Raw genomic sequence first — 12,202 nt, forward strand, 5'->3', positions numbered from 1 at the left:
CTAGTTACCTTTAATAATGTTAACGAGTCGTCTTCAGGACTTGTTTCTCATTAGAGCGTCTCACAGTCACAGTAAAATGTTTCATAATGAAAAGAGTACTTTGCATTTTGCCTTCCTCTGCAAAGATGGCTTACCTTAAATCTACTTCAGTTCAATAGAGAACCCCCACAAGATTCAAGCCTTCACATTATTATTTTCTTTATGACTAGATAAGTCATGAGAGAGCATTTAAACACAGTGTTTTAGTTATACGCAGATGACACTGTCGTTTCCTCTTCTTACTGATACTCATGATAAGTTTCATGTTCAACATTCTTCCAACAGATTGAAAGGTCAAGTCTGTACCTTCCAACATGCTTTAAATGCAGTTCTCAAAATGTTTGCTCCAGCACTGCCTGGACATTTTGTTTTCGCAAGATTGATGACAAATGCATTTTAAACAGGATGTGTTTTTAGATGTCTTTTCCTTTTTGGCTTTTATTTTTGAAAAAAGGTCCAGAATCATTTCCAACACTAAACTGATTTTTTTTTTTTAAATCTACCTTTTGCTCGTTTCCAGCTTTGGAGAGGCACTACAGTAAAACTTTAAATCTATTGTTGAACAATGTCTGTTGCTTACTGTTGCCAACTGTGGTTTGGTTGCTCATTGCTCTGTTTTCTTACACTTTGACTTTTTTCTCTGTGATTAGCAACAACATCATCAGGTTGAAAGCCCTTTTTGTGCCCCAATCACAAATGAATAATTTTTTCCCCCCCCAATCAATACACTTTTAAAGAATTCCTGTTGCAGTTATTGTTACTTTTGAAGAAATCCCAAAGGGTTCAAGATGTATATTGGAAACAAAGATGTATCTACCAGTCTTTACACAACGTAAAGACAAAATGAGAGTTTTCTATTTCCTTTTATCTGTAGTATTAGTCCGATTAATTATATTTTTAACTGAAGATGAGCCCTTGGTAGTGTGTTCGAACACAATGCCCTATGGGGAGCAAGGCGAGTGCATGGCAGAGGAGACGTGTCGTGTCATTGATCATTAACAAGCATGTCTTCAATAGAAACTGTGAAGGTCAACTTGTCACTCGTTGGAGGCAAACGACCTAGAGGGGGTGTGAACAATTCCTGTGCGCTTCCTCTGGTCTTCGTAAACTAAACATTATTGGCATTTAGTTTCCCTCTTCAGTATTTATGCATTCATTTACATGCTTGTAATTCCATTCTCTATGTTTGTGTCTTTTTTTTTCTATCACTTACAGTTCAGCAATCCAAATTTTTACACACCACAGTTCTGGTCAAAGCTAAACAATACTCAGCACGTGAAGGTAAATCTCCCCTTTTTTGTGAAACTTTCAAAGAGGCGGCTCCTGTTGGAAGGCACCCAGCCGGACTCCGACCAAGAGATCGCGCTAAATTTAGAGACTTTTATCTTACCATGCAAGGATGTTTTAAGGTTCAGTGTTTGTGTTTTGATCCGATTTTCTTTCTTCTGCTCTGCGCTCGTTCCAAAGCAATAACTCAATAGAACGGAGGAAGAATATTATCTTACCGCACGTGTCTGGAGAATCTAAGCAGAAGGATTTTCTCTAAACAAATAGCGTTTTGACAAGTTTTAAATCCGCCAGCGCTCTCAGAGCGAGGCTGGTTCACTACCAAGATAAGATCCAAATAGGAGATGATCAGAGTGGTGTATGAGTAGTGAGGAGTTATTGATGAAACCAAATAAATAAACAAATAAGAACAAGTAACAACATAGTATTTTCGTTCCTTTGCTCCTCCACAGAAGAAATACAAGGGGACAAGTTCAGCAGTGGTTATTTGATATTCCAGTATCTCGTGACATAATCCAAGTTGTCCGCACAGCCCTCGCATGCATGCTCAGTGAGCATCAATCCAACGGGGACAAACTCAGAATAGACAGGTGGGTTAGTGATTCATGTCGTCCTAAAATTATACGCCCATCTGCTGTCAAATTTAAATATGCAAAGACATTTGAAGTCAAGTGAAAATCCTCTATGCATCTCATAGCGTGGTATGTGCAGTTTGCTCTCATGCTAATCCAGACAGCTAAAGATTGATTGCAGGTACAAAAACTGCAGCAATGACCAGATATTAATATCACTTAATTCACTATACACAAGCTTTATCTTCATTCATGTAATTTATCTCACCTCAACATTGCAAATGCTTGAAGTGGCCCCAACCTAATCTCAATAATTCATGTAATCATTATTGAGCAAAGAATCAAAATAAATGTTCTTTATTCCTCAGGGGAAATTTTTTGTTGTTGTTCAGAACATTTATAATACAAGTGCAAAATTACTTGTAATTTAAATATGACCTAAATATAAAATACATTCAGCACATAAAATGAAATTTGAAAAACAAAACACGTACATGAAACTATGTGACTCACTAGGGATTATACAAACAATATGTCTAGAGTGCAGAACTTTCAGGAAGGATATTGCTGATATTCACACCGTTTAGCCCAATAAATATGCATCACACATAATGGAGGAACGTCATAAATTGTGCTTTATGCACATGCTAGGACTTCATGTTCAACTGTCTTTATTTCTTCCAATTCAGGTCCAGCAGTGGTTATTTGATATTCCAATATCTCATGACACTCAAGTTAGCTTTGCTAACTTGAGTGGCGAGATAAAAGATAATGTCTTATCATAAGCATGAAATGGAAAACAATTTATTCAAGAAGCAAGAAAATGGTTAGTAGTTTTGTTTGGTTCTTTCCCCCCTATCTAAGCACTTACAATTACCACGTCCTGGATGACTGACAACGTACGAGGCAATATGTGTCGCTACATCTGTTTTCATTCACCTTCAACTGTTTAACGTTTGACATCCTGACTGGATAATGTAAATCTGAAATGTACATTTCCTGAGTATAATTTGCGAGCTTGCCATCAGGTTTCGCTTTGCAGTGTTTATATATAATTCATGTAATATATATATATATATATAGACACAAATTACAACAAAAATAACCAAGACTAAGACACTGTAGTAGTGAAACTGCAGACCGAGGGGAACATTGTAGGAAAACAGTTGTCAGTCATCTGGTATTCTGATAAAATTAACTTCAGAAATTTAGGCTTGTTGCTGTTTACTTTGACATAGCAGTGTGCTTCATTAATTACTGAATACTTCCAGTCTCAAAAGACAGATTAGAGTCCTGGTCAGCAAATATTAAACTCTACCTTTGCAAGTTATTTCTTACACTCTGCTGCCTCTTGGCTTCATTCACAAATCAAATGGCTCTGAGGATAAGCCAAAATAATGATTACCTGGCAGCCTGGGAATTCAATTTTATGAGTGTCAGCCTGGCTTGCCTGTTGATAAAATTGTGTGTGCTGCAGTGTTAAATGCATAATTCTGACCCAAAGCACTATTTCCTATGGTTTTGTCTTTTTGTGCCATTGAAACAAAAGACAGAGAAACAATAGCGTGACAGGATTATAAGTGAGTAGAGAAAGTTAAATGTTTCCTCATGTTCCGGTGAATGTTATTCTCATAATAGGAGCCGCTGTTCTCCGAGCACCTGCCATCCTCAGGATGTGAAGAATTATTGCTATAATTTTGTGTGAGAGCAACATTTTTACTAAGGCAACAACAGGATGGAGTTCACAAAACTGTATTGGTGTTTTCAGACTCAGAAGATCTTTGCCCTGGAAGTGACTTTAATCAAAAGTATGTTTTGTTTTTTCATTTTGCTAAATTTAAATTCAGCAACCAGTGTTGGCATACAGAAATGCTCCTTGCTCGGCAGTCTAATTTTAGAAGAAAGATTTTCTCTGTTATTGCTTTCTAATTAGACAAAAACTTTGCATTTTGTGGAGGTAAAAATCTTCTTAGAAACGCGCACCTGGCAGAAAAGATGAAGACAAGTGCAAAAAAAATCTGCAAAAAGTAGAATTACTAATGACATCTACAATTCAACAACAACAAATGTATACATAATATAAAGATAATATATTTTTAAAGAAATGTGGTCAAAATACAGACTTGTATAGCGGAATCTTTTTCCAAATCTATTAAATGTAGAGGAGAAAAATTGGTAACAGCACTATTCAGGGCAAAAGTCTCTCCAAAAGCAAGACTTAAAACCCTTTTTAGATGAAAAGGTTTCTGAGGATGACATCCCTACTGCTCCCAATGTTACAACTGCATGAAAACATCCAAGGTAATGAGAGATGACAACTTCGAATCCATATCCCTGTCCTCTTTAAGAGATTAAACTCTTCCTGTCCTCCTCAAAAAGAGATGAAAGGATTGTGAAGATCTACAGAGAAAAAGGAGAAAGCCTTTTCTCGTGATCCTGTCAGCTGTCAGGGCTCAAAGAAAAGAACTTCTTTGTATTTACCGATCGATAAATCAAATATCGCAGTGATGTGCTGTGCACTCTAATAACAGCCGTCTTTGAAACCTTCCTTTGCCGACTCGGCCGCTCCGTTCCCACAGGTCCCCGCTTGCATTTTATTCCCAGTGGCAGTGAACCTTGGGAGGTCGCACCCCAAAATAACTTCCTGTTTTAACCATCCAACATAAACACAAAAGCTTCAGTCTGCAAAAGCCAAAGATCACCTACGTTCCCTTACCAAATATTTTACAGCAGGCTGGGCTTTCAGAAAGTTTTGATCTGCAACAAGCAAGCTAAAAAAATATCAAATACAGTTTTTTTGTTGTTGTGGGTTTAAATTAAACCTCACTTTCACAACAAATGCAAGTTATTTAAATATCTTTGTGTACTTATCACTGTAGGAAAATAGCAGATGTTGACTGTGTATGCTCTATTTAAATCTCCGTTCACACAAGATAAAGACCAGCCCACAGTCTCCAGGATCATAACATCAGAGCATGGCTTATATGCAAAAACCTCCTGCGTGAAAGTAATAATTATTGCACCTATTGTGCCACAATGCAAGTGTCAGTGGCTTTAAATCTGAGAAATACAAGATTTTTCCTCCATGTTGTACTTTAAGTGTTTCAAATAAAATATAAACCCTATCATAAAAGGATTATTTCAATGAAAACAAAATCCCATTTTCAAATGATTGAACCAACGTGGTACTAACTATATCCAACCCTGGTTACTATGTTACTGTGGGCAATTGAGAAATTATTTAAATTGAACCAGTCCAATTATCTTCAGCAGCATAAAATGTCTCAATTTTCTATGATGTTTTAAGTAAAGAAATTCAGAAATCTAGTCACAAACACTGAGTTGAAGTGACTGATATCAGCAGATTGGAGCTACTTAAGCTTTTTTCTTTTTGACCATTATACTCAAAATTAGCACCAAAAGGAAACATTTTATTTTTGTGAAAACTGGAGGAATTGACAAATTAACAACCTCATTTAAAATGTTGTTCATGCTTAAATTCAGTATTTACAAAATTTAATAGATTTTATTTTAAATATAAAAAAGAAATTTTTAAAATACATTTTTTATTTAAAAATGTATTCAATAAAAATTGTGTTAAAATAATCTTTAATTAAAATATCTATTTAAAACAATATTTTTAAAAAATATATTTTGAATTAATAAAAGTGCGTTGGATGTGTACTTTACTTGTTTTATTGGTCAGAACAAGTAAAGCACATGTGAATTTCACTTCAGACCCCAACAAGCAGTAACACAGTAGAACTTAACAGAACAATCCTTCATCAGATTCGCCCAAATGAAGTTGAGCCACTTCCATGTTATGAAATGCAATGCTTGCTCTGACTCATACCATTATAATACAAACTCTATGCCATGAGAAAATGCAGTAGTTTCTCCTTTTGATAAGTACAAGTGAGCTGTATGAAGTGATGAACCCACGACAGCGACGGAGCAGCAGGATCTCTGTGTTACTGCTCAGCAGAACAACAGGGGAGCTTAGAAATTAGAATTGCTCTGGGGAAACAGACAGGACTGACATCATTAGTGGGAAAGGATGAGATTTGGTGACAGTATAGAGAGATTCATGAGCCTGAGATTTGGCAGAGAGCTGAACACGTCTACTCGGTGTGTGACAGCTCAAGAGCTTGTTCACACAATCCAGAGAGAAGAGAAAATCCTCACGTAAGCATTTATTTAATTGCAGAATTCTGGAGACGGTGGGTCTGAACGACGGGTTGTTACAATATATGAAACCAGTCACAAAGTAACAATTAGAGAAGTGGTTTCCGCACCGACCATGAAAGAAAAAGTTGCACCTCAAACTTTATAAAGAACATATGAGCATATGTTTTTATGTTGTTGTTTTTGTTTTTTTATATATAAGTTCAAAAAACATCTCTTGCAAGTATACACTGAGTGGTTTCAGTGTACTATAAGCCTGGTGGACTACCAGGCATTTTTTATGCCTCGCAAAAGTAAACGCACCACTTCAATTTGATAAAATGTGAAAAAAGATCAAGGGGTAAAATTACATTTATCATGAGGCAACCCTCTGTGAGTCACTCGTGCCTGCCTGCTTCGCCTTCACTGAGATTTTAGAGTCAAAGGCTGGACTGGGAGAAAAAGGTGGCCAGTGTGTACACACACTCACACACACACCCGCAGAGAGGTGCTATTTTTACACTAATAAGGCCTTTCCTGACCATTTTCAACTGAGCCTGTCATGAATTAAGCTAAGGTTCCCACGATGGAATCAGGTCACTTATGGTTCATGAAAAGGGAAACAGAATACATATGAGCAATGAAAGTGTATCAAATTAACATTTTAATAACGTATTAGAAAAGCTCGGGCTAAAGAGAAGAGCGACTCTGTTTGGGGGTTTTTCAAAGTGATTTACAGATCAGCGATGCTGAAAGGCACAGCCAAAAGAACAGACATAATGAAAGCACGGATATAATGAAGCTTAATTAAGTCCTATGTTCGTTATTACAGGAATTAAAGAATGGCCCATTCAGAAGGATTTTCATTAGGGTCTCCGCATGTGATAATTTAAGTGAGCAAAACACAAATAGGCAGAAATGAGAAACTCCTTGAAGAAATCTATAAAGCAACATCTAAGCAGAGCAACATGAGAATAGCATGCTGAGCTTTAACAGCTGTGAGGCCGTTACCTGAATGAATCTGAGCCTGAAAACACGTCTGTCGAACTGGGGCATCGCTTGTTTCAACATTCAAGACCTATTTACAGAGTGGATTTTTTATTTATAGGGAAAATTTTAAATGCTAAAAATATTTGAAAAAAAATCTTGAAAGTTATTTCACAAGAAGTCATATTACGTATTGATTTAATCTCACTTGGCTACTAATAATCTTTATAAAAAAATACGAATTTTTTTATTTAAAAAAATTATAATAATTGTAGGCTTCAGTTATTTTGAAGGCTACAGCCTGCACTGTAGCCTTCAAAATAACTAACACTCTTCTTATTGCAGCAGATTCTGGACTCCAGTTGATGTTCACTTTCCTAGAACTGAGTGTTACCTTTGATGCAATTTCAAATACAGGAACTTTATTAATAGATTGGCTGCCATTTAGACCACCAACACATCCTTGAGCTAGTTTAAATCATATTTAGTAGGCTTCACTCACTTCATTGAAAAACTTCTAAGTCCAATCCATTTCCAGTCTGATGTGGGGTTCCTCAGGGCTGTGTTGTAGAGCCTCTTAAGTTCATAAGCTACCTCAGAGCTCGGCTACGCAAACTTGAAGAGTAATCATCTGAGTTTGATGTTATGTTTGTGCCACCGCCCTGAACTCGCGGTGAGACTGATGTGAGCAAAGAATAATGTGTGGGGTGTGCATCTCCATTTCACACCCACTCGGATTCTGGCACAGCCGCTTTGTTCTGATTTTACACTTGTAACATGACAAAACAAATGAGCCACATCACCATTACAGATCTTCTCCTTGGTGAATAACTTTGGTATGCATCATCCCAAGACCTCCATCCATTAATCACGTCACTCTTGCTCTTCTGCAACATCATTGCCTATCAGTTAGGTTGCTCTGAGAACAACCTTAGACTTCTCTCTATTGAGTGCAGAGGAAGATTTAATGCGCTCCTCCCTTCTGAGGAGCGCATTCTGATACAACTACACTCTTATGTCTCGAACATAAATTCGTTTGACTGTTCTCTGTGCTTTTGTATTGTCGTTAGTTTCAGATTGTTTTACTCTGTAAGGTGACCCTGAATGTTTCAAACGGCATCTATAAATAAAATAATCAGATATGGATGTTTTTGGCCTGTGAGAGGAAACCCGAGTTCCTGCAGGGGAAGGCGCTGCGGGGAGAGCAGGCAAAACTTCACACAGAAATACTCAAACCAGAATTTGCACTAGTGACCCTTGTGTCTTTGTTTTATAATATATGTAAAACATTGTAGGATTTACTCTATGATCTGTGCTATTAAAGTAAAGTTTAACTACCTACTTACTTCTCTCTTTCAGACAACTACCGTCTTCCAGGTGGGTTGCATGAGCGTTTTATTGCAGCGCTCTGTAAATTGTGGCATGTCCTGTGGGAGCATGGGACATTTTTAAACCACAGATGAGAGACAATAAGGGAAACCAGTTATTACTATTAAGGCTCTTAGATGCTTCCTGCGCCATCCTTCGTGTTCTCACAGTACAAAACTTGGATGGACGTTTTCCCTTTCCTTGGTTCTGAATGTATTTAACCCGTTCGGGAGTTTCTAAGGGTCCATGAAGCCATTCACTCTGAGATGGTTTCAAGAGTCTTTGGAAGAAAAACATGACCACAGCATAAAGTCAAATCTACTGTATGTAGAAGTGGGCAATAGCATCTGCTACGCAGCAAAGTTTGGAGAATCTTTTTTACCTCCTCTTAATCGTCTTAATTGTGTTAAATTGAAAGGAAATCTTGGTGTAGTTTTGGCCACAAATCTACATTTTGACAATCATATAATGTTCTTTTATAGCTCAGTTTACTATCGTCTCAAATTTTCTGCCGTTATAAAAGGATTCCAGTCAACAGAGGACACAGAAAAACATGACCCTGCCTTTATTTTCAGTGTGTTATATTACTGGAACTTTGACTTTCCTGGTCTGTCAAAAAACTCCATCAGAAAGCTGCAGCTTTCCCTAAATGCTGCTGCCAGACTCCTGGGCAACACTTGGAAATGGATATTCTTAAATCTCTGCACTGGTTTTCTGTTTGTCAAATTTATAAAGCGGCAGTATTGGACTAAAACCACTGAATGGCCTTAGGTTACAATACATTTATGAGTTGCTTGTTTGTTACGAACCTTAATGTTGACCCCTTCCAGCACCCCAAAAGATCAGAGACTTGCTGAACTGAGCAATTTTGTTTCTGGATCAAACTCTAAGAAAATGTGTTTTATGCATGGAGCTTACTTTTCTAGAGCAGCTCAAAGGTAATTTTTTAAATAATATTTTTACTTAAGGTCTTTACATGTACATGTGGCATGTTTTCTTGACTCCACGTGACCCAGGACATACCCAATGTCATTTCAAACTGATGTTGCTTTAATGGGATGTTTTTGTGCTTCAGGTCACAAGGTGTTTGTGCATGTCTGTTAAGTCTAGCTGTCCAGCTGAGCCAATGGTATTGATTGTGTGCTTTCCTGCCAGGGTCACTGTAGCCTGTAATAACAGGGGAGGATGAGGTCAATCACAGCGTTTCTGAGTAAGCTAAGGAAACAAGCTGGATCAAACTAAATGTGATTCCTATATTATGAGGAATCACAGCTTGGCACTTGCTAATCTTTGCTCTTTTAATACACCAAACTACCTGAGGTTTAAGGTTACACTCCCCCACCCAGCCTACTCTCAAGTTGTTTCACTTAGTAAATATCAGATTAAGGAAGTAAAGAACATCAGATTTTTTTTTAAATTCTGGACATTTCAACAAGTTTTCAACAATTCTCTGGAAATTATTTTTTTTACTGTGAGTTATTCTGATATGTTTTCTGTTCTTAGTTTCAGGATCCCTTCAGGCAGTGACTGGGTTTATCTGACTGAAGCAGATAACCGGATGAATGCTTGCTTTTGAGGATCTCTTTCACTTTCTTACATTTGAACAGAAAACCTTTTCAATACAGTTTAGAAAGAAGGTTAGAAGAGGGAGTTAAATAAAGCAGACGGAGGCCAGAATGTGAACACGGGGAGTAAACGGGGAGTATCCGGAGCAGCCGTGCACCACAGCTTTACACTTGCAAAATACTTCATGCTACGTTTGCACCGGACACTGTTACAGGTGTTTAGTGTTATGAGCATTGAGCCACTTTTGTAATAAGAGGAAACCCAAACAGCATTATTATGCATCCTCACTGTAGTTAGTTACATTTTAAAAAAACTATTGAACAATATATGTTTTAAATCTTTTTACCTCTCAGCTGGCAACATGTTCCACTCTTTTCTTTTTTTTATATTAAACCACAAGTCAAAAATTATCTGAAAATGACAAAGTTACACTTTCTTCACAGGGGCTCTTAAATTAGCCCACCAGCAATAATAACACGCAAGAGAGGAAAAGACATGGTGTCAGTCGCTCTTGTTATCAGCAAAGCCCCCGGACAGGAAGATGGATGACCTTCTAACAGCGAGCTGATGTGTGTGGTCACTGAAAGGGTCCTGATGTGACAAAACAACTTGGAGAAGATGTTGTTGCAACATTAATGTGTGCTGCTTCGAGTTTGCGTCAAGGCACAGGGTAGCAATGTGATTACTGCTGGTTCAGTGTCGCAGGAAAAGAGATTGCTCAAGCGCAGTATTTGCTCAGTGGGAAGCAGTTCAAGACGCTGCAATAGCTGCCTTCTCGGGGTGGACACTAGATCTGCTCTGCCGGCACGACGATGTTTAAACTTAACTGTGTGCTGGGGCTGATGACTGACCAATTTAACCTCTGGTTTTAACCTAGAAGTTAAAACTGACAATTTTAACCTCTGGGTTTTTCTTCAGCACCTATATACTACAGCATGCCTGAATAAAGTAAATCCAGAGGAAATCCACTGTGATTGACTGCTGAGAGGCAAGCACTCTTCGACCAGTTCGTGTGCCACGAGACACAAAGCTGAATCAATCCTGCAGTTGTCAGTGAGGCTGCACAGTGTAGACAAAGAAAATGGGAAGAAACGGCCTTACTTAGCCGGCTCTCACACTGTTTCTAATCATTGATATGAATATTCGTTTATCAGTAACACAATACATAATATTTAAATAATGAAAAAATTAAATGTCTTCCATGGTACATCAAGAGTTGTCCTCTCCATTAAGTCTGTATTTTTCCAGTTTTTTAAGGTAAGTGTTTAAAGGAATGTATATATATATATATATATATATATATAAAATGCAAGAGGCTTGATTAGGCTGTTGATCAAATCATGTATCCTCAAATATCAGATGCTTATTAAATAATCACCTGAAATAATCAAAGAACTCCAGACATGCTGAGGTACATTAATCTTCTTCAGTATACACAGTGCTTGCAAAGTACAGCACACGTATAAGTGATGTAATCACTGAGTCCATGTCTGAGTAGCACCCACGTAAAATGAAACCTCAGCTGCATTAATGTGCAACCTATACTGTGCCTCTAAGATGCAATGAGAATTCCTCAGAGATGTTTTGACATGTCTGACCAAAAAAATTAAATAAATAAAAAACCATCAACTTTACATGCTCAATTTGGAGATGTTTCCACTTTTCCAAATGCCATTTTCTATGTTGAAGGAGCACAGAGGTAACAGACTGTTTCAGCAGGGAAAATGTTTTGCTTGTTTTCTTCCCAGGAGAGCATGGATTGATTATTTTTGCTAGTAGGTAAAATCTAGTTGCAACCAGGGTAGCGACAGGATGTCATGTACACCCCAGACATTGTGCCAAAATACCTGCATGTGCAATTTGGAGGTGTTTGCACCACATGGGAGTACTTCCAAGAGGAACAAAGTGCTTTCCAATCTATATGGGCAAGACGTCTGGCATAGTGCATGGTTTTCTCAATTTATGAAGACTGTGGACTCGATATCTACTCTGCCTGTGTTTCAATGGTATACAAACACATTTGTATGCCCCTGAAATGCAAGGCAGATATGTTACTCCTTAGGTTGGAAGAAACATAAACAAAGTACAGAACTTTTTTTCTCCTCAACAGGAAGTTGCCACTAACTCATTTTGGGTCAAGCTTTCATTTAGACCAGAATCATTATAAACATAAGTTGTTTACCAGCAGAACAAAATAAACTTTGGTTGACCTTTTCTTT

The 12,202-nt window shown here is 37.6% G+C and overlaps 1 protein-coding gene across 3 annotated transcripts in view; it reads right to left on the bottom strand.

Annotated features, from left to right (window-relative positions):
• The window catches only part of LOC129364656 (receptor activity-modifying protein 3-like), a 33,786-nt gene that overhangs the window by 12,519 nt on the left and 9,065 nt on the right, over window positions 1-12,202 (bottom strand). The window lies entirely within an intron of this gene.

Source organism: Poeciliopsis prolifica, unplaced genomic scaffold (genome assembly GCF_027474105.1).
Source record: "Poeciliopsis prolifica strain line A6 unplaced genomic scaffold, Auburn_PproV2 SCAFFOLD012, whole genome shotgun sequence".
NCBI lineage: Eukaryota > Metazoa > Chordata > Actinopteri > Cyprinodontiformes > Poeciliidae > Poeciliopsis > Poeciliopsis prolifica.